A 23361-nucleotide genomic window follows, 5' to 3' on the forward strand; every position below is an offset into this window, starting at 1 on the left:
GTGGAATGAAGCTTCTGTGGAATCAAATGTTAGAATGAATCTTCTCTTCAATGGTTCAATCCTTGACTTGAATGCAACACCTATCCTTGAAGGGAGTCTTGAGATGCTCAATGCTTGAAAGGGATGCTTGAATGCTCTTGAACGCTTGATCGCCTATTTTCACTTCATTCAACTTATCCAACCTAACCAACTTACCCAAATGAGAGAGAAAATGAAACTTAAATACTTGCCAATTAGGGTTAACGAAACTCATTTTCATCATAGGCCGACATCAGGGAATTTTTCCACCCAATGTAGGGCTAGGAAGGGTCCTACCCTAAAATAGGGCAGGGACAGGGGCACCACACCCCTATCCTAAGAGGATAAGGGTGCCACGCCCCTATCCTAGGGTGGATAGGGGCGCCACGCCCCTGTCCTACCCCTTTCTCCAAGCCCGAGTCTAGACAGGGTGGTGCGGAGGCCAAAGAAGAAGCAGATTCTGAGGGTTGATTAGTCTCCAGTCTCTGATTAGGCTAGGGTATTTGACCTTGCATGCGTGAGGACCCTAATATGGTCGAAAATTGCTAGGGTCACAATGTTATGACATTACAAGATAACAATTCAATTCATTCTAATAGGAATCAAAAGTCACAACCCCAATTTAGTGAACTATATGGGGAGGAATGGGAGGAATAATTGTTTGGTATATATCTCAAAATTATATTTGAAGAGCCAATATTTTAATTTGGGCTTAATCTAATATAGAATTTTTTTGGTGATTGTTGTTAAAATCTACCAACATTTTAATTTTGTTACAAATATTTAAAGCTTAGCCCCAAAGGGCTTTATCCAAAGGCCAATATTGAGAGGAAAAACTAGTGACCACCAATTAGACTAATTAATAGAAAGACCATTGCAAAGATCATTGGTAACCCACATAATCTTCGAATTGATGGCTTCACAAGACTTTAGATGTATAAGTATTTTTTTAACTGAGGGTAAATATTTTTCATTGGATCTATGAACCAATGAGGCCACATATAGTGAACCTCATCTCCAACATGAACACTTAGTAAGGTGTCAAAGAAATTATTATCCCACGAAATTGGGTAATAGCACAAAGTGGTGTCACACTTTCATAAAAGAAATGGCGAATGTTGATTCAACTTTTTAAATTGAATCAATAGAAAGTGAAATATATGTTTGAATTTTGAAATGATATAAACTAATAAAATGGATTTTTTTGTGTATTTTATGTTTGAAATTTTAAAAAAAATTAAAAAATTGTTTCAATATACTTTCTTATAAAGTAAATACTATAATTTAGTTACTGATAAAATACTAAAATTGAAGTTACACAAGGCATCACACTTTATATAGTAGATTTTACCTTTTTTTCTTCAATTTTTTTGTGTATATTGATAACTTGAAACTTTAGTTCAAAACTATATTTTTAACTATTTTTTATGTATATATATTTTTCAATAAATTCAAAAAGTTGTGTACTAAAATATAACTCTTTACAAGATAATTAACCTTATATTTTAGTGTTGATGACCTACTTTCAATAAAAATAAAATATAAAATATAAAAACTAAAAAAATATTAAAAGATACATATTTTGGAAACTTCACTTATAGATCTATAAAAGGGTATTTTTACATTTCAAAAAAATATTATTTATAAAAGTAGTTGTTGAAACATCGATTTTTTCAACAACAAAAAAAAATTGATAATTAGACCCAAAGTGATATAAAATATACATTTAGTAGATAATTCCAATTGGAAAAATTGTGGCCCATATATAATATAGCTATAATGAATCTCTATAGGCCATATGTTTGACTAAAATTAATTTTTTAGTTATAATTACATAGTTTTGTGCTTTTACCCAGTTGCACATATTTCAATTGATCAACTAAGAAACTATCCAATCACACATGATATTGTTGCAACTTGAGCAATGAAGAACAATGGAGATCAAGAAGAAACTCTTGAGATGCACCTGAAATGAATTACTATGACTTGATATGTTACAATGTACAAATGTGCTTTCTTATATAAGCAAGTGAGCAGAGAGTAGTTACAACTACCCAATGAAAAAATTAAATGAATAAAACTAATATAATCACACCTCAGATAACTAACATGAACAATATTAAATGATTGTGTCATGTTAGGCATCCATGCATAGCTCAGCACCTAATCAAAGTAGCAATTGTACTTGACCGAGTTGACATCAGTTGTAGTTCTACAAATTGATTTGATTTATTTGGTTGAAGGCCACTTGCAATCCTGCAGAGTAGAAGATTCAAACGCTTAGCTACCAGTGGCATCTTATCGCATCAACACAAATGGATCCAACTTAAAAGGGATTTGGACCAACTCTAACTGTAAGGGATACTGAGGAGCAAAATGCTGCTGGTGAATCCCCGTGTGACCTTCCTATGGTGCCTTTACCCATTATGTCATTTATGCCTTAACCTATGCCTATGCTCTAACGGTCTATTTCGTAGCCCTTGTTGTTTTCCATTGTTTCCTTTTCTACTCCCTCTTCTACTGTGGCTATTAAATAGGGACAAGGACTGTCTATGGTTTCGAACAAAGGGATGCCACGAAAACAAGACCTCCAATCGGTTCCGCATATAGAAAAGGATATGGGTTTGTTGTTGTTTGTCTATGGGTGGTCGTGCAATCCTATTACCTTTTAGTTTGACCATTCTATATCCCATTCTATAAGGTTTGCCCCAGAGGTTGGGTCAATGATGAATAGGGTACAGGGTAAAGGAAATGAATATGGATTTGTAACGAGTAAGGCAACATCACTGATTGGAACACTTGCACATGGTTAAAACATATGCTTTGGAAAACCTGTATACCTTGGCATAACCATAGGCTATAGATAGTAGAGGCAGTGCTAATGATTAGTGGCATCGTAAGGGACAGGAAAATCTAGAACAACAAATAGTGAAAGACTATCATCTAAGTCATCAAACCCCCATAGAATTGTAGGGGCAATCACCTATAGATAGTAGGCCCTGTCAACGCACGTGAGATGACACCAATGTAAGGCGCCCCCTACAATTCTATGGCTCTGTCAAGCTACTGTCAAAACATCATCGAACCTATACCTATAAGGAAAGGGCATAGCTACCATCATCACCAGCATCCGAGACAATGACAACTTCCTTATGAGAATCCCTTCTGGTTCCATAGCTTGTTCCAGTCCGAACTCTCCAAAAGGTTCAAAGCCAACTCCAGAGCCTTCCAGTCCGAGAAAGCCCTTCCAATTAAAGAAACCAAAGACTAAACCTCAGGTGGGTTGGTAGAGTGCAGAGGTCAAACTACTTCGTTCCTCTCAGTTCCGAGAAAGGTGAGGGAACCATGGCGAAACCTACCTGAGGTGGTAGAAGGGGGTCCCTCTTTGTTACCGAATCAAATCCCTTCTACTCGGCTAGGAATGGAGGCAACTCTGCCACGTATATGTTGATGCAAAAATGTAATTAAGATGCACAGGTCGTTTATTAGTGGAATTCGATCAAGCAACTTCGTTCTCTGTGTCAATCGATGCACTAGAGTATGTTGTTGCTCTTTTTGGTCTAGGTGGATCATAAACGACGATTGAGAATAGAAAGGAATTCTAGATTAGATAGCTGGAGCCCCTACAATTCTATGAGGTAAAGATCGCGCTAGTTTCTTTCTTGCTTCGGATAGAGAGTGGTACAAGAGGCTAAGAGGAGCACTCGACTTCACTTCCCAATCAGTCTCATTCCCAAGGGCATTCAAAGAGATAGATTCACTCTACCTATGTATAAAAAGCTCAACTTGGATGGAGCCATGCCATCAGAAATGATTCATTCACAGAAAGAGGGGAGAAAAGGAAGGAGTAGGCATCTACATTTGGAGCCATAGGATCTCTAGAAATGGGCTAGCTACCGAAACATTCTTGCTTTCGCATCGGCCCTTTATTCAATTCTCGTTGGGGTGGGCCTTTATTGTGGGTGGGGGGAGATAGAAGGGGCTTCCCACCCACCCAGTACAATTCCCGGTTGGGAGGGCCCCAACCTATTCGTTGGCGTGTTTAGGCCAATAGTTTTGAGAGATAGTTTTTCTCGATCTATATCCAACTATAGTTTCCCACCCACCATACTTTAGTGTCGTTCCTGGTGGGAGGAGATAGTGACGTAACATGCCCAAAACAAAATATTGGCAGCTCAAAATCTAAGGCTTGACTGGCACTGACTCAGATGCTTCCATTACTTACTGTTGATAGGGCTTTTTCCCTTGGAAGTAGTTTCTATGCCTTTGTTCATGACATGGATAATCGGGGTGGGAAATGTTGAGGTTGTTCGGCCCACCCCCAAAATAGTGTTGCTAGTGGGAGGCAATATAACCCCTCGCTATAATCCTCCCCCCCCCCCACTTAATTAATCAGCCTGCTAGAGTAAGCCCCTCTGCATTAATTAGTCAATTAATTCGGCCCTACTATTTTCTATGGATAAACTAGCTAGACCTTGCCGAAGATTAGGGGGCTAGAATACGCTAGAATATGCAAGAATAACTTGGAGGTAGATTATTGTAGGGGTCTATCCCTCTTCTAATGTCAGTTTGCTAAAGTAACTAAAATAGTTCTATAATCGCCTAACCGAATTGTAGGGGGGCCCATAATTCATTCGTAAATTCGAGAAGTGAATTAATAAACCTGCTATAATATGGGCTAGAGTAAGCTAGAATAACAATGCAAGCAATAGATTAATAAGCTTGGTAGCCCTTTAGAGTAGTAGGGGGCTAGAGTAACTAAAATAGTTTTATAATCTTGACTAGTGTTCATGAATAGTAAAGTTCTCGATTTTAGCAACTATAATTGTAAGCTTATTAATTCTAGATTAATCAGTGCGCTACTATTCTATGGATAAACCTGCTAGAATAAGCTAGAGTAAGCTCCCCTACAATTCTATGGGGGATTCTATCCCTCTACTATTTTAAGGGCTAGGAAGCCCCTACAATTATATGGGAATTCACTTCTTGCCCTAAAATCAGGGCAGTGGGATCTAGCTGAGCATGATGTGGTGGGTTGAATAGTGACAGTTGGAGTCGTATCCCGATCCTTTGAGAGATCATAGCTCTGAGGGAGAGAAAGAAAGTTCACTCTACGTTTGGTGCGTGCTTTGATATGACATCAAGAGAGAAGTGTTGGATGAATCTACCAGTTAGCATCGTTCCGTTATGAACCTTTGCAAATAGTGACGCATCTATATTCATCTATATATACACCTCTCAAGTGCCATTATAGTTATTGTAGGGCGAACCCCCCATAGAATTTGAGGGGAATAGTATGGGGCCCCCATAGAATAGTAGGACAACTATCGAGTGCAAGTTTCTCACCCTACCCCCATAGAATTGGGCGAAGGCTGGGGTGCATTAATCTACAAGTCAATTAATGTATGCCTGCTAGAATAACCCTACAATTCTATGGGTAGGGCTTGATTGAAGCTCGCTAAATAGTGGCTAGAATTGACATTAATGACGCCTGCTAGAGTAAGCCCCAATAGAATTGTAGGGCGAGCTCAATTCTAGCCCTTATTATAGAAAACTTATTACTTTACTAATTAATCTAAAATTAATGTGTTCATTAATGCGCTCCATAGAATTGTAGGGCAAGCCGTAGATTAATTAGCTTGCTAGAATAAGAAAATGGCATTAGTGAATTAATGCAGCAAATGGCATTAGTGAATTAATGTGGCTAAAAAATGGTCCCATAGAATTGTAGGGTGAGTCCATAGAATTTTAGGGTGATAAGCTATCTTAAGTAAACTTAACATCTGTGAATAGGTGCTAACCAATAACTAGTTAGGAAATGTGCTTATTCACACTAACAAATGACACCCTAGTGGGGGTTTAAACCTTGATAGACAGAATCACAATACAATAGTGCAATAATACATATTAATATTTTTTATGTGTCTTCATAATACCAAAACCATAATAATTTAAATTTAAATATAAGATAATTTTATATAATTATTCAGTACTTATGAATTAAAATTCAATACAAATATCTCTTTAAAAATATTATTCAAATCATAATTAAGTACAAGCTTTTACTTTCTAATATTTGAAAGAAGAAAATAATAGATTCTAGTATGCATACCTATTATTCCTTTCAGTTTATCATTGCAAAGTTTATTAAAAGAGAACGTATTTTTATCCTTTTTAATGTATTTTCAAAATAGTTATGTTCTATTATAGGATGAAAATTTAAGGAAAATGTATAACTTTAACTATGATTTTATTTGATTTAGTTTTTAATTTATTTTTATGAATAATTATATATAATTTTTCATTAAAACAAAAAATAAGAAATTTTGGAGTGACAAAGGGTGGTTGGCAGAAGGTATATTTTAAAATCATGTCTATTATAAAAAATAAAATATCAATCCCAAGGGGCTTTATCCAAATGCCAATCTTGAGATGCAAAACTAGTGACCACTAAATAAACTACTTATTAATAGAAATACCATTACAAACATCATTGTGAACCTAGATAAGCTTGGGCTTGATGGCTTCGCAAGACTTCTAGATGTGTTTAATAACAAATTTTCCCTATACTTAAATGGGTCCATAATGAGAATGGATGGATCTCAAGGCTTTTCCACTTGCTAGATAACAAGTTGGTTCTCCATGAAAAATACAATACTAAATAAGGACATGCCAAGCTTCCCCACCTTCAAGGGCCCAAATAATTAATTTAGCACAAAGTTCCAAATCTTGATGGTGGATTGGGAGTAATCCTAAATCCCTACAATTATTTGGGAGACAACAATGTTTGCAAGTCACACCAAGTTGGTACTCCATGGAAAATACAATGTTGAATGAGGACATTCCAAGCTTCCCCACATTCAAAGGCCCAAATAATTAATTTAGCACAAAGTTCACCGTCTTGATGGTGATTGGGAGTAATCCTAAATCCCTACAATTATGTGGGAGACAACAATGTTTGCAAGCTATACCAAGTTGGTACTCAATGAAAAATGCAATGTTGAATGAGGACATTCTAAGCTTCCTCCCCTTAAAAGCCCAGATAATTAATATAGCACAAGGTTCCAAGTCTTGATGGTGGATTGACAGTAATCCTAAATCCCTACAATTATGTGGGAGACAACAATGTTTGCAAGACACACCAAGTTGGTACTCCATGGAAAATACAATGTTGAATAAGGACATTCCAAGCTTCCCCACCTTCAAAGGCCCAAATAATTAATTTAGCACAAAGTTCCAAGTCTTGATGATTGATTGGGAGTCATCCTAAATCCCTACAATTATGTGGGAGACAACAATGTTTGCAAGCCACACCAAGTTGGTACTCCGTAAAAAATAAAATGTCGAATGAGGGCATTCCAAGCTTCCTCGCCTTTAAGAGGACAAATAATTAATTTAACACAAAGTTCCAAGTCTTGATGGTGGATTAAGAGAAATCCTAAATCTAGGTAGAATTATGTGAGAGACAAAAATGTTTGTAAGCCACACCAAATTGGTAATCCATGGAAACTACAATGTTGAGTGAGGACATTCCAAGCTTCCTCGCCTTCAAGGAACTAGATAATTAATTTAGCAGAAAGTTGCAATTCTTGATGGTGGATTGAGAGTAATCCTAAGTCCCTAGAATTATGTGGGTGACAACAATGTTTGCAAGCTACACAATGAAAGGTGTTACCATCAAAGGATGTCTAAAACAATTGCTAACAAATTAAATAATTTTTAAAAATGACACTTCAAAAAAATCCAAAAAAAATAAAATAATAAACATAATTGACGAACAAAATCATAAAATATACCTAATATTTATTAGCTGCATTAAAACACTTTTAATATTTTATAAATTCTAAATATAACATCTTAACATAAGGTAGAAGGGAAGTCCTCAAAGAAAAAGAGAATGTAAGTATGAAGACTTCTCATGATGAGTCCATTTCCAACTACCGCCTAGGTTTACTCTCCAATTTCAGTCGATCTTTAGGATGAGATTTAGCTAAGCCCATTCTGACAGCATGCACAAAATAATTGTGTGGGTGTATGATGCCTTGTTGTTTGTCAACATTGGTTGTTGAATGAGCAATTAAGAGTGTCTATTGAGAAAAGTCATACACTGATTGCATTCACGTATGCACAAGAGATCTATCTTCTTTCTCCTTCTAGCTCTCTATTTTATCATGGTCGTCTTGCTTTGTGCCTACCCTATGGACATGGTGCAAATCTCAAGGAGACTAGATGAAACCACGTGTGAATGGAGGGCTTGAATGGAGTAGCTTGAGGGAGACCGTAAGGAAAGGCGATTTATTATCATGCAAGGGAAAGCATAACACCAAGGTTCAAGGGTGAGTGGACCAGGAGTGTGGATGGAGAAAATGCGGGTAAGTTGAATAAATGTTAAAAACTAAAAAGGCAAGACAAAAGGGCTTGCCAAGGAAATGGAGAAGGAACAACCTGTGATAGAGGGAAGGTGAAGGTTGGAATAGAAATGCCAGAGTGGAAAAAGGCATCCACAGAGAGGAAGAAAGGGAAATTGTCTATGCAAGGGAGATTAACTATGAAGCAGGGCACAACAGGGAAGGGCATGACATTATAATAAATGAGCACAAGTAAAATGATATTACTATGCAATGTGTAGTTATGAAAGTGTACCCGGATGACTGTTGAGCTGAAAACTAGAGCCAATATGTGTCACTACCAAAATGTTTACTGAGATGGTTGCACAATGCCCTGAAATCTACAAAATTAAACTGGAAAGATGTATCACCGAATCTGAGCCTGCATTCAGTGGGTGTACATTTATATGCGCTGAAAGAATCTTCTATTTTCTTTTTTGTGAAAGCTAAATGAATCTTATTCTAATCACCATCTGACATTGAAGTGCAGATGCGGCTAGCTAAAGAAAATTTGATGTTGATGTATGTGACTAAAGGTAAAGCGATTTTGTCGTTGATGTGTGTGACTTAATGTATGTTATTATTTTCATTATTTCATGTTAGAATGGTCGAAGTGGTAGGACAACACCTCTGTTGGATGAGGATCCATCCATGAACACGTCTATTTCTTTATATGGTATATGCCATTTCCTTCCGCCTAGTGTGCGTGTGTTTTTTTTCTTTTAATAATGTAGCTTACCTAACCAGTAATTTTTAAACCATCCATTATAAAATTTGGCAAAGTGAATGGGGTATAACGATAGATTGCATCACCTGCCCTCAACTTGTCCTAAGTTGGGATAATTTCATACGCGGTTTAAGGATCTTATGACAACAACGATCTGAGATAAAATGGGAGTTCAAGCTAGAATCAAGTAAAGTAATTTATGTTCATTCTAGCCTCTAATGTGTTTCATTTAGTCAAGTCTTAATTTTAGGCACATGACACTTGTAACTCCGAAAATATTTGTTTTCTCGCAAAAGCCACGCCATGTTTTATCATGAGAAATCCTTGTCTATAGCTCTATTCCTAATCTACGTATTTCATATCTGGTAGTCTTGCAAGCATCGTACAAAAAGTTAGGCCCTAGAAACTCGAGTTGAGTGGGATGTTACAGGTCTACAGTCAAAGGATGATAAAAGACAATGCGCTTCATTTTCAATCTTAGCTGGCAACAGTGAGTACATAGTGCCCTTCGTTTTAAATTTTGACTGTGAGCATTACAGAGATTGAAATAAAAATTAAATCAATCTTTGAATGAAGAAGATAATCATGATCTATTAACTAAATAGCTCATGTTATTTTTGCAATAAGAAGATATGAGCAAAGGGAGAAGTAAATATGAAGAGAGGGATATAGAGAAGATAAGAGTTGAAAGAGAGTGATAGCTACTCTTCCTTTGATTAGTGAGAATCTTATATGCATAATTGTAAAGAAAATATTTTATGAAAATAATTTCCCAATACAATTAAAGTTCAAAACAATAAATATACAAGCATTAAGACAATAAGAACACTACATTTTAAACAAAAAATCCTCTTTAAAATAAGATAATTTGATAATTATCCATTTTATACTAAAAATAATAATTTCCTAACAAATAAACTATTAATTCCTTATTCTCTTATAACATTTTTTTCTTAAGAAAAAATGGAAAAAATACCTAATTCTTATTAAAAAATAAAATAAAAATTATATATTTAGTAAATTAGATTTCTCCTATGTAAATTTTGGGTGAGCCATACCCTCCTCGCCTAAAATTTTACACTAAAATTACTTTATTCATTTACTATGTCCCTTTTCTTTCTACCTTGAAAATACCTATATGTGGCATTTACAGGTAGATGGATTTATTTGAACTATGCACATTTAAGAGGACAAGGAAGTAGATTTAAAAATGAACTCCAGTGGTTTAAAATTTATGAGAAAAAAAAGGAGAATAGCAAGGAGGACGAAGTGGGCACGAGTCCTTATCCTCCCCATAATTTAAATAGAGTGCTCAACCTCTTACGTGGAGCCCTTCTACACGAAAAATATTGGTTGCCAAATAGTATTTGTTTTCAGGCGTGAATGCTATGAATGTTAAATTGTAGAAATTCGTTCTCAGAGATGTGGACCTTTACCATCACTTTAACACAAGAAAATGTTCTTTAGGTGCATCTAAAATGAAACAATCTGAAAATAGGCTTGCAATACAGTAATACGCACTGCTTCAGATGTTCAGTAATAACGAAGGGACAATACTTAAGCAAAAGTAATTGTTCTCATTTTTATGTACCGTTCCCGTTATTTTAAATACAGTCAACGTTCTAATGGAGATTATTGGCATTTCTAGATGAAACAAATCAGAAAAATAGGCTCACTCTATATTAATGAACGCGGTCTCAGATTACCAGTAATAACGAAGAAGAAAAAAAAACATCAAAGCGTAAGGAAGGCGGATTTTTGACAGGGGAAGGGCATTGTGAAACTATTCAATAGAATGGGTTTAGGAGATGTCATCTCACAGATTAGTCTGATTGCAATAATCGCAGAGAATGGATTTGTTGAAACGGCTTTAGAAACTGTTGAGCAAATGCCTATCACAGGTGTAAATCCGAATTCTTGTAGCAGAACAGGGTATGATTCATCGAATACATACCAGACAGGGGATTTGATCAAAGTAAGGTTAAAAATGCTCTAGTAGACATCTATGTAAAATGTGGAAGCAAAAACAAACACGATATTTATTGACAGAATGCCCGTTGCTGTAAGGTGCAGAAAATTCGACTGGTTGAAAAAGGCTTCTGAAACTTTCAGACAAAAGCAATTGGCTGTATAAACCAAATACTACAATCGTTGAACAGATTGCGTGATGGAGACGTCCGCGCACTGAATACAGTGCTTGAAAGATTTGCAGTGAGAGTCTAAGGAAAGGTAAAACAATTTTAATCTCTACAAGATTGATCTTGCTAATTTGTTATTAGTTCCTTCTTTCAATTTCGCCATTATTAATTTACATGGCTCATCTTTGATTATACATCCCTCTCTTGAAATTCATGTAATTTTCAGTGCAAAGATCAATGACAGAGCAACTGAGAAGGAAGCTCAAGATCCACTTGTATTACAGATACATTCGACGGCCAGTGTTACAAAAGTTTGAAGATATGAAATAGATATAACTTTCTACACCATTACAGAAAATTTTGAAAGTTTTTGGCTTTTGTTAGTTTGAAAATTGTGTAGGCTTTCTCTTGATTAGTTGGCTCTAATGGAAGAGAGTCTTGTGTAGCATTAAGAAGATTAGTCTTATCGCGCAAAGTGAAGGGGAGAAAGAACAGAGTATACAACAGTTTATATTATGCCTTAATATTAAACAGAGCTGCCAGTGCTCTCTTGACATTACAAAATCATTCATCCAAAAAACAAAGTATCACATTTTCTGCTCTCACTTAAAACAGAGCCTTGTTCACAGCAATAAAAGACATTTCTGGAATGCGCGCCTTGAACTCGAACCATCTAGATGCATAAAAAAAGATAGAGTAGAAGAAAATACGAGAAGGAGAAGTAAATACGGTGGTTGGAATAGATAAGTTACGAAGGCATGGAAGATTAGTGGAGTCCAGCTGGAGTCCACGTACGCCAACACTCCCCCTTAATCTTCACTGCCATATATGTTTACAATACCAATTCCTTCTCTGAGGTGTTCAAAAACATTCTTTGCAAGTGGCTTTGTGAAAATGTCTGCTAGTTGTTCATTGGACCTGCAAAACTGAAGATATATGTCACCATTGTTCACCAATTCTCGAATAAAATGATATCTTGTATCAATATGCTTGCTCCGTTTATGAAAGACATGATTTTTAGATAAGGCAATTGCAGAATTATTATCACAATAGATTTTAGTAGGTTGTTCTTGTTGATGCCCCAAATCTGAAAGTACTCTCCTCATCCATACTGCTTGGCAAGCTGTTGATGTGGCTGCAACATACTCTGCTTCAGTTGATGAGAGGGTGACAATGGGTTGTTTCTTTGATGCCCAAACGATAGCACCGGAACCAAGATGAAAGATATACCCAGGAGTGCTTTTTCTATCATCCATGCTACCTCCCCAATTACTATCTGTATATCCAATCAGTTTGTAGTCATCTAAAGTTGTATATAAAATCTCAAAACTCTTTGTTCCAGCTATATACCTTAAAATTATTTTTCCAATTTTCCAATGTGATTCTTTTGGTTTATCCATGAATCTAGAAGACAGACTAACCCCATACATAATATCCAGTCTTGTGGCGGTTAGATACATGAGGCTGCCAACTAATCTTTTGAATAAAGTTGCATCAACACTAGGACTTTTGTCATCCTTGCTAAGTTTTAAACCCAAAGCAACGAGTGTAGGTGTTGGATTCACATTTGTCATCTTAAATCTCTTCATCAAATCATTAGCATACTTGCTTTGACATATGAAAATGCCTTGATCAGTTTGACTTACCTCCATGCCAAGAAAGTATCTCATGAGCCCCAAATCAGTCATATCAAATTCTTTTTTCATGGCTGTCTTGAATGAGTCAATGGACATATTACCTGTGAATATCAAATCATCTACATACAAACAAACTATCAAGATTTCTTTTTTATCATTCTCTTTGACATACAAAGTTGGTTCATTGCCACACTTGCCAAAACCATTGTTCACAAAATAAGAATCTATCATGTTGTACCAAGCTCTAGGAGCTTGCTTCAAACCATATAGGGCCTTTTTCAGTTTGTATACCTTATGTTCTCGTACCAAAATTTCATAACTAGGTGGCTAATTTACATACACTTCTTCTAAAATACCATTCAAAAATACTGATTTAACGTCCATTTGGAAAACTTTCCATTTGTTGTGAGCTGCAACAGATAAGACCATTCTTATTGTATCCAATCTTGCCACGGGTGCAAATGTTTCATTGTAGTCTATACCCAGTTGTTGTGCAAAGCCTTTAGCCACTAGTCTTGCTTTGTGTTTCTCTACTTTTCCATCAGCATTATACTTTGTTTTGTAAACCCACTTAACTCCAATCACATCTTTGTCTTTAGGAAGCTCAACCAGATCCCAAGTTTGATTCTTTTCAATGGATTGGATTCTTCATCCATGGCTGCAATCCATTTGTCATCTTTAATAGCATCTTCAAAGTAAATTGGATCAGTTTGTATCAGGAATGCAAAATTAGTGCATATATCATCATTTTCAGCCTCTTGGATTTCATCATAAATCTCCCTTAGACTACGTGTCTTCTTTGAAGTGTTTATGGATCTTGATCTTAGTGATGCAAGGGTTGGATTAGAAGATTCACTGCTGTTATTACTTGCTGGTGTTGTAGCATTTGGAGTGCTAGGTGCTCTAGAAGGTGTTGTAGGTACATTTGCTTGTATAGTAGGATTCTCAACTTAAGTTTCATTCTCTTCATTCTCTTGTGGAACACTCGTTGCAACTGTAGTTGTTTTGTCTATGCTGCGATCCCATGCTTCATCTTCAACAAACTCAACATCATGACTTATAATCAGCTTCTTTGTGATAGGATTGTACAACTTATAAGCCTTGGATTGTTCACTATATCCCACAAATATGCACTTCTCTCCTCTATCATCTAGTTTCTTTCTCAACTCTTGAGGTATTAAAGAGTATACCACACAACCAAAAACTCTTAAATGTGTTATGTTATGCTTCCTTTTGCTCCAGGCTTCTTCTGACGTTTTATTTATCACTGCTTTTGTTGGACACCTATTTAATATGTATACCGAGCATGCAACCGCTTCCGCCTAATACTCAATTGGTAGATGTTTTGCTTTTATCATACTTCGTGCCATTTCCATAATTGTTCTATTCTTTCTCTCAGCTACTCCATTTTGTTGAGGAGTATACCTTGCTGTAAATTGTTTATTTATGCCATTTTCTTTGCAAAAATTCTGAAAATCAATTGATATGTACTCTCCACCTTGATCAGTTCTCAATGTTTTAATATAGTATCCACTTTCTTTCTCAACTTTTGTTTTGAACTCCTTAAAAATAGCAAATACATCTGATTTATATTTCAAGAAATAAACCCATACTTTTCTACTGAAATCATCAATAGATGTCAAGAAATTAAGCTTTCCACTTATGGAAGGTGTTTGCATAGGTCCACAAAGGTCTAAATGTACTATCTCAAGTGGATGTTTTGCCCTATAAGACTCTCCAACTGGAAATTGTTTTCTATGTTGCTTTGCCAATATACAACTCTCACATGTGGTCTTAAGTGGCTCTATTGGTGGCAGCCCATATACCATTTTCTTCTTGTATAACAGCTGTAACCCTTTGAAGTTTAAATGCCCAAGCCTTAAATGCCATAACCAAGTTTCATTTTTATATGAGGGTTTGAAAGCTAATTCAGCAACCTTTTGTAATCCTTGTGGTTCTACAAATAGTTCACTTTGAATTCTTAATGGAAACATCCTGTTTTTTGTCATTTCTACTTTTGCAATCAGCCTATTGATTGGTTTCTTGTCTAGAATCACACATTCACCATTTTCAAAGTATATTCTATATCCTTTTTGCACTAGTTATCCAATGCTTATGAGGTTGTGTTGCAATCCAGGAACATAATATACATCAGAAATATGCTTTTCTTCACCTTGCTTAGTTCTTATGTTAATTGACCCTTTGCCCATGACTGAAACTCGTTGATCATTTCCCAATTTTACTTCTGATTTTACTGAGTCATCCATTGTTGCAAACATCTCCTTATTACAACTCATACGATTACTACAACCGCTATCTAGGAACCATACTTCTTTGGAACTCTCTTGTGCTACATTGCATGTTATCAATATGGTGTCTTGCTCACTAGTGTTTGTCTAGTTTTCATTTGTAAAGTGTGTCTTTTGCTTGTTCATATCAAATTATTTTTTTCTACATTCCAATGCAAAATGCCCAAATTTATTGCAATAATAACATTGGATGTTTGATTTAGCATACCTTTCTCCTTGATGATGGCTATGAGAATAATTGCTCCCCCTTCCTCTTGTTGGTGTAGAATGGGCATGTGGGCTCGATGCTGGTCTTGTACTTTCAAATTGTATATTTTCTCTTCCTCCCCTTGGTGTAAAACTTCCTCTACCTCTGTTGTGATTTGATCTCCCTCTTGTTTTCCCAAATGAAAGTTGAGTCTTGAATGCATTTTCCAATGATGATGTCCCCTGATCGATTTATTCTTTGATCATGCACTAAAAGTGACCCCATTAATTCATCTACTGATAGTTGAGAAAGATCTTTGGCCTCTTGAATGACTATTACAACTGCATCAAACTTGCCAGCAGACTTCTAAGTATTTTCTCTACAATCTTTTGATCTTCAATAGTGTCTCCATAGGACCTTAGCTGATTTACTATTGACATTGCATGAGTGAAAAATGAATCTATTGAGTCTGAGTCCTTCATTTGCAGATTTTCAAAATCCCTTCTAAGTATTTGTAATTTTGCCATTATTACCTTGCCTGTGCCTTGGTATGTTGTTTGCAAACTGTCCCATGCTTGCTTTGATCTTGTGGCAGCTGCAACCTTTGGAAAGATTGATTCCTCCATTGCTTGTTGAATGAAAAATAGTGCCTTTGCATCTTTCTTCTTGTTTTCCTCTGGCAAATCTTTCTCAGCTTGTGAAAATGCTTCATATGCTTGTTGATTTGCTAGTTCAGGGAACCCATTTTCAATAAAGTTCCAAATGCCCTGGGAGCAAAATAAAGTTTTAATTTTAATACTCCACTTAAAAATTGGAATCTGTGGTTGTGAAATACTTCCACTTGTTCCTGCCATAATTTTTCAAAATAAAACTTTGCCTCTGCTTTTCTTTGTTTTTCTTTGTCTTCTTGCTATAGCAGAAAAGATTTTTCCAGCAATCACCTACTCCAGTTCAAGCTTCTACACTCTTCAACAATCCACAAACCTTGCTCTAATTTCCTGCTTTGATACCACTTTGAAGGGGAGAAAGAACAATAAGGAAGAACAGAGTATACAACAGTTTATATTATGCCTTAATATTAAACAGAGCTGCCAGTGCTCTCTTGACATTACAAAATCATTCATCCAAAAAATAGAGTATCACATTTTCTGCTCACTTAATACAAAGCCTTGTTCACAGCAATAAAAGACATTTCTGGAATGTGCGCCTTGAACTCGAACCATATAGATGCATAAAAAAAAGACAGAGTAGAAGAAGATACGAGAAGGAGAAGTAAATACGGTGGTTGGAGTAGATAAGTTACGGAGGCAGGGAAGATTAGTGGAGTCCAGCAGGAGTCCACATACACGAACACAAAGTATTGGAAAAAAAAGCATAGAATGAAAAAATTGTGGCCCACTTCATATCGCATGTTGAAGGTGGAATCTACAAATTGTGCCACTTTATTCAAAAATCATTTTTATTATTTTCCCACTTGATTGAAATTGATTATTATTAGAAAAACACATTATTTTATATGGGGTTGAAGCGATTGGTCGCGTTGGCCTCCATAGTTCCGTTCGTAAGGGTTTTGAAGGCTGAAAACGGGTCAAAACCTTTACAGCCGAAACTATCTATGTGGAATGCCAAGTGCCAGCCACATCAACAAAAATGTTGATTTTCTAAAACTTTTGACTTCTGCAAAAAAATTCAATAGGTAAATTAAATTTATTAAAAAAAATAAAAATACCCTTTTTGTAGAGATCGAAGTCACGATTCTACTCATTTAATTTTTATAATGTTTTGATTACATTTAGTATATATATATAAAAAATACTACAATTAGGTATTCTTTTGTTCGTTGAGAGGTTGGTTTGAAAAACAAAAAAATATCGAATAACTTCAAAAAAGTTTGAAAAAAATATGGTTCACAAGAGGAGAGAGTCTTCTTCAAAAAGGTATTTTTTGTTTTTTGATTATCATAAATTGAATAGACAAATTGTGGTGGAGACAAAAATTGTCAAATTCCAGTATATTCGACTTCCAAATGCTATAACAAAGAAAATATACATCAATTTTATTTTATTTTGATACAGTGTATATATATGTCATCTATAACGGATATCAAAATCAGGAAAAAAATAAGTTGATTTACATTTTCTTTTGTGGTGGGAAATAAACCCTTGATTTTCACCGTTTTTCAGCAATACAAAAATGGACTTTAAAGCTAAAAAAGCATATAAATTATTGCCAATAAAAAAACTATGATTTTATTTGATTTAGTTTTTTATTTATTTTTATTTATAATTATATATAATTTTTTATTAAATAAAATTAAAAAATTAAGTGACAAAGGGTGGTTGGTAGAAGGTATATTTTAAAATTATATGTCTAAAATAAAGTTTAGTGGGTTAAATGTAAAAATAAAATGAATAGAATTATTAAGTAATGTGAGTCTAGTCATTGAGGAGAACCATATTTATCTAGTTGACCCCATACATTAGTAAGGATAAAGCTATAAGATAGTGGTTCCTAGCTAATAAGAGCACTCTCATCTTGATCATCATCTATAGGCTATTGAGCATGAATAAGAAAATTTATTAGATCCAATTAAGCAAACTTGCTAGAATCTAGCAAAATAAAAGTAACATGCCCCATGTGATTGTGAAGAAGTCAATTATAGGTGATAATGTTGTAACCACCCGCAAATAGTATGATCCATAATGATTATTGAAGATGACTAAGAACCACATGGTTGGGAGCTATGGTCTCCTCTAATAGAATAGCTATATATACATATTGACCCACATGGAGAGGAGTGAACTCTGTGGGAGGTAGGAGGAGACACCACTTTGGTATCTATAAAAGGGATATTATCCTACCATACACAAACTCAAAGTCAACATATGTATGTGTATGTATGTGTATGTACATATGTATATGTACATACATACATACATACATACATATATATATATATGTACATACATACATATACATACATACATACATACATACACATATGTGTGCATGTGTATATATAGACATACATATATATATACACACATATATATGTATGTCTATATATACACATGCACACATATGTGTATGTATGTATGTATGTATGTATATGTATGTATGTACATATATATATGTACATACATACATACATACATACATATATATATATGTACATACATACATATACATACATACATACATACATATATATATACACACACATATATATGTATGTCTATATATACACATGCACACATATGTGTATGTATGTATATGTACACATGTATATATGTATGTACATATATATACATGTACACACAGATATATGCAGTTTTATCATTTTTTACATTTTTCAAGATAATTAAGTTTTTGTTAAGATGAAAAATTTAAAGTGTGTATATAACTTTGCTTAGATTTATTTTATTTTTATAAATAATGATTATATGTAATTTTTTATTACGAGAAAAAATAATGTGTTTCTTATTGAGAAGGGGTGGTTGGTAGAACGTGTATTTTCAAAGTCTATGCCTAAAATAAAGTTTAGTGGGTAAAGTCTAAATAAAAATTAATATAATTATTAAGTAATGTGGCATACATCATTAGGGGGAAACATATTCATCTAGATGACCCCCATACATTAGCAAGGATGAAGTCATTAGAAACTATTTCCCAACTAGTAGAAGAATCCTCTTCTTGATCATCATCCGTAGGCTATTAAGCGTGAATAAAAGAATTTATTAGATCAAATTAAGGAAACTTGACAAAGTTCAGCAAACTAAAAGAATTTTTTATTAGAATAAATTAAGGAAATTTTCCAAACTTAAGCAAAAGAAAAGGTTCACACCCATGTGTTGTGAAGAAGTCAATTAAATGTTAGAATGTTGTTACTACCCATAGATAGTATGACCCCCACTGATTCTTGAAGATGGCTAAGAGCCACATGGTTGGCATCTATGGTCTCCTCTAATAGAATAGCTATAGACAAATCTAAACCAACATGGAGGGTTGTGAACTTAGAAGGAGGTACAAGGAGAAGCCATTTTGGCAGCTATATATGGAAAATTACCCCACTAATCTACAAGCATGTATAGATGAGAAATTTCAAGTGCAACCTTGTTAACTTGCACCTAGATCTATATAAACATGTTGTAGCAAATAATAATATAAATTGAGAAATGATCTTAGCTATAAAACTAATAAAAATAGTAGAAAATTTCCCTTACAAATGCTAAAAAGAATATCTACCCTTAAAGTGTGTCAAGTCTAGATAAATTCATAAGGGAGCCAAGGTCATTTTAGTAGCAAAACCATATACCACGAAAATGGGTCAAACCTAAACAACTTGAATAATTCATTACAAAAGTCCAAGATTCTTGAACTTTGGTGGAAAACCAAAAGGGCTTCTTGATGGTATTATTTTATCCATCTAATGAACAATGGTCAAGGGTGTAATGTCCCTTATTAGACAATATATTAATTATGGGTTAATTAATGATTGATCCTTACAATAAGCTTAGATATTTGTAAATAAGAATACAAATATACACTACTTGGTATTGGACAATCCACGGGCTGCCTAAGTTTATGTTGGAGTGAATTGTTGTCAATATGTATTTGGGTGTAAATTACTTGCTAATCAAACAAGACAATAAAGACGTGCAATTGAACTAAAAGTCGATGTTGACAATGGCAATGGCAATATGAATGTTTATTTTCTAATTTTATGGATACACAATGTTGTAACTGATATGAATAATCCTTGGTCAATTTGTAAACGATATTGGGCCTCAGAAATGTACAAAGTAGTATATCCAACTTCCTTCCCCGATGCCTCATGGAATGAGATAGATCGCGTCCATATACCTTGCAAATTGAGATGATACAATGCGCTCAAAAGATAGTCCTATGTCTCTTCAAATGCACATTGTTTCCATTTATACAAATTGCATTAGTTGATTATATAATTATTCTAGTCGCTGCCACCCATAATCGATTATTAACGATTTCTTAACAACTGTTGTTATCATCATATGTTATAACTAAACATCGATTAGTCAATTCGATATCCTTGATTATTGACCTGAGAATATAATTAAGGGGTATCACGTCTTCAGGGTGTTGCTTGATGCTAACCAGATTGCTACTTCTATCGACACGTTTCATTCATTATTCTTAATTAGGCTTGTATAATTCTCCATTTTCCATGACTGAGATTTGTTTGTCTACCTAATGTTGTTAATCGATAATGTGTATGCTTGTTGTCCTTAGTCCCTTTCTTCTTGTCGGATGCTGTGCCTCGAGGATTCTTATGGTGACCAATCTTCTAATCATATATCGAGAGTATTGCCTTTATAAGATTCAGAATGCAATGAGTTCATGGTTGCCATCTTCTTGATCATTGTCTCGAACTAATATTTGCTAATGCTTATCAACATCTTAGTCACTTTATTGATCTGCATATCATAGCTTTACCTATTAATCATTAACAATCATGTGTATGATCGATATTCATGATCATCGATTGATTATTGCTTGGCTTTCATTCTTCTTACAAACTGCTATTCCTATTAACACTTGGGGAATATTTATTACCGATTCCTCACTCGTCGATTGTCCTTCCATATTGTTTTCTATTGATCCTGTCTTCATAGCAATCATTTCATTAACCAATCACTTCCTCTCATGATATTGATGTGTATTGATTAGCATTAAGGATATTCTTTTAATAACAAGTTTAAATCTTTAATCAAAACTTATTCAATCGTACATCAATTCTTATTTTCTGTAAGTATTGAATGGGGACATGACAATCTCCCCCTCTTGAATTTGCTTGTCCTCAAGTTTCCTCCTTTTTTGTCTTCATTCATGGATAAACCTGCATATAGATTAGTAGTACCAAACATATAATCATATAAATTAAAGTAATGATAAATGTTAGAGAGATTACTACCTAGTCTCTATTGCATATATTACCACTTGGAGGGGTTGGCTTCCTTGAGCCATCTCTGTCCATCTTGAGAGGAACTGGCTTCCTTGAGCCAATTAACCCAATCTTGAGAGAGACTGACTTCCTTGAGCCATCTCCTCTACATTTCTTTATGCTTTGAAGGAATGGGGGCTTCCCTTGAGCCATTTCTACACCAAGCCTAAGAGACTTGGTCTACTTGGCCGCTTAGGTCAACCTTTATGCCATTCTCATTCCTTACATTACTTGACTTTATATTAGTCTCTATTTATACTTGGAAGGAATGGGGACTTCCCTTGAGCCATTTCTACACCAAGCCTAAGAGACTTACTTGCTTTGCTTGGCGGCTCATGTCAACCTTTGTGCCATTCTCATCCCATTCTTGGGAGGGAGGTAGAGCCTATCAGAGCCATTTCTACACCAAAGCCTAAGAGAGGTTGTTCTCTACAACCCTCTTACTCCACTTGGCAGTCCTTATTTGCTTTCGACTTCCTCACTGTCCTACTTATTCCTTGGAAGAAATGGGGTCTTTATTGAGTCATTCCTACGCCAAGCATCTTCTTAGCGGCCCTTACTATCTTAACCACCATTCTCACTTTCCTCATAGGAATCGAAAGTCACAACCCAAATATAGTGAACCATATGGGGAGGAATGAGATGAATAATTGTTTGGTATATCTCAGAATTATATTTGAAGAGCTAAAATTTTAATTTGGGCTTAGTCTAATATAGAAATTTTTGGTGATTGTTGTTAAAATCTAGCAACATTTTAACTTTGTTACAAAAATTTAAAGCTCAACCACAAAGGGCTTTATCCAAAAGCCAATGTTGAGAGGAAAATCTAGTGACCACCAATTAGACTAATTAATAGAAAGACCATTGCAAAGGTCATTGGTAACCCACATAATCTTCAACTTGATGGCTTCACAGGACTTCTACATGTATAAGTATTTTTTTAAAAGGGGGTAAATATTTTTTATTGGATCTATGAACCAATGAGGCCACATATAATGAACCTAATCTCCAACATGAACACCTAGTAAGGTATCGAAGAAATTATTATCCCACAAATTTGCACATATTTCAATTGATCAACCAAGAAACTATCCAATCACACATGATAGTGTTGTAACTTGAGCAATGAAGAACAATGGAGATCAAGAAGGAATGCTTGAGATGCACCTGAAATGAATTGTTATGAGTTGATATGTTACAATGTACAAATATGCTTGCTTATAAAGGCAAGTGAGGAGAGAGTAGTTACAACTACCCAATTACAAAATTAAATAAATAAACTAATATGAGGATACCTAAGATAACTAACATGAACAATATTAAATGATTGTGTCATGTGATAACTAAGACATTCTAAGTAAACTTAACATCTGTGAATAGGTGCTAACCGATAACTAGTTAGGAAATGTGCTTAATCACACTAACAAATGACACCCTAGTGGGGGGTTTAAACCTTGATAGAAAGAATCACAATACAATAGTGCAATAATACATCTTAATAATTTTTGTGTCTTCATAATATCAAAACCATAATAATTTAAATTTAAATATAAGATAATTTTATATAACTATTTAGTAGTTATGAATTAAAATTCAGTACAAATATCTGTTTAAAAATATTATTCAAATCATAATTAAGTACAAACTTTTACTTTCTAATATTTGAAAGAAGAAATTAATAGATTCAAGTAGTATGCATGCCTATTATTCCTTTCATTTTATCATTGCAAAGTTTATTAAACAAAAATGTATTTTTATCCTTTTTAATGTATTTTCAAAATAGTTATGTTTTATTCTAGGATGAAAATTTAAGGAAGATGTGTAACTTTAACCATGATTTTATTTATTTAGTTTTTTATTTATTTTTATGAATAATTAAATATATTTTTAAATAAAAAAAAAGAAACTTTGAAGTGGCAAAGGGTGGTTAGTAGAAGGTATATTTTAAAATTGTGTCTATTATAAAAATTCAAATATC

General features: G+C 34.6%; 1 protein-coding gene across 6 annotated transcripts in view; it reads right to left on the bottom strand.

Moving 5' to 3' along the window:
* The window catches only part of LOC131048595 (uncharacterized), a 72295-nt gene that overhangs the window by 30837 nt on the left and 18097 nt on the right, over window positions 1-23361 (bottom strand). Inside the window, exon 1 of one of the 6 annotated variants that reach the window (XM_059207992.1) lies at window positions 8662-8764. The exons of the other annotated variants lie outside the window; for them this stretch is intronic. The gene's annotated coding sequence lies outside the window, so the exon portion shown is untranslated. Of the gene's footprint in view, window positions 1-8661; window positions 8765-23361 lie in introns of those variants that run through there. 6 annotated transcript variants of the gene reach the window in all.

Source organism: Cryptomeria japonica, chromosome 7 (genome assembly GCF_030272615.1).
Source record: "Cryptomeria japonica chromosome 7, Sugi_1.0, whole genome shotgun sequence".
Classification (NCBI taxonomy): domain Eukaryota; kingdom Viridiplantae; phylum Streptophyta; class Pinopsida; order Cupressales; family Cupressaceae; genus Cryptomeria; species Cryptomeria japonica.